This window comes from Loa loa, assembly GCF_000183805.2.
Source record: "Loa loa unplaced genomic scaffold supercont3.539, whole genome shotgun sequence".
Classification (NCBI taxonomy): domain Eukaryota; kingdom Metazoa; phylum Nematoda; class Chromadorea; order Rhabditida; family Onchocercidae; genus Loa; species Loa loa.
This window is the reverse complement of record NW_018108719.1, coordinates 3,943-5,144: the sequence shown is the minus strand read 5'-3', so window position 1 is coordinate 5,144 and position 1,202 is coordinate 3,943.

The window sequence follows — 1,202 nt, the reverse complement described above, 5'->3', positions numbered from 1 at the left end:
TTATTATTTATTCAAATCTTTTATCATTATATTTATCTATTGTCATATACATTTAAATGTCATAGAATGAAAATAATTTTAAATAATTATATCAAATCTTATGTAATTAAAATTATTATTCACATCGTTATCTTTATGGTTACTTTTATCATTATTGATTGAAATTGGATCAATCTACTGATATGATTAAAATGATATCCAATTATCCAATAATAATTGCTAACTAATGATATGATAGCAATTATAATTCATCTGTTAATTAACAAAATGCTATACAGATGTCGTTATCTTAATTTTTTCTTTTTTATTGCTTTATTTATAATAAAATATGCAAAAAATTGACGAAAGATAAATGGAGAAAAGTCATTATTCTTTTATCATTTATTATCATATCGTCACGTATTGTAAGCTACGAGAAGGTTAAGGAAGTGATTATTTTGATATGAAAATTATCCTTTCCCTCAAAACTTCTGATAAGACGATATGACGAAAAAAAATTGTGCATCAAAAATATAATAAAAAAAATTTACAGATTAAAGATCACAGAAGTATTCATATATAAATTAAGACTAAAAGATGTGCAAAAATTTATCCAAATTCTAATTGCATTCCACTTTTTCAAAAAGTAAAAAGAAGACAAGTAAACTGAAGTTTTTTAATTAATACGAAATGTTTAAAAAAAAAGTTTGAATTAGCAAAATTTAAATTTAAAATGATTGAGAAAGCTTTAATTAATTCTATCCAAACAATATTTCATTAGCAATGATTTATCAATTAGCACTAATCGATGAGTTAATTCCTTAAAATATAATTTCAACATTTTTAATACGTAACCGAATAGGTCTCATAATATGAAATATAAATTTAAAATACTCAACCCAAAGCCATTTCGATATTCAAGTATTCAGGTAATTTAATTTAATTCATGTTTCCATAACTCAAACATTTCATGCATTATAGAAATGTATAAAAATTGAAACTATTTAACCCAAAATCATTCCAATATTTAAGTATTTGAGTAAGACTTAATTCAAATTTCCATAACTCAAACATTTCATGCATAAAAGAAATGCGTAAAAATTGCTGACAATTTATTATTTAAACAAAAAGAAAAAAGGAAGAAAACGAAAAAAAAATTTTTTTTTCTCACATAATAAATTTGAATTAGCGAATTATTATTATTGAAAATATAAAATATTTTT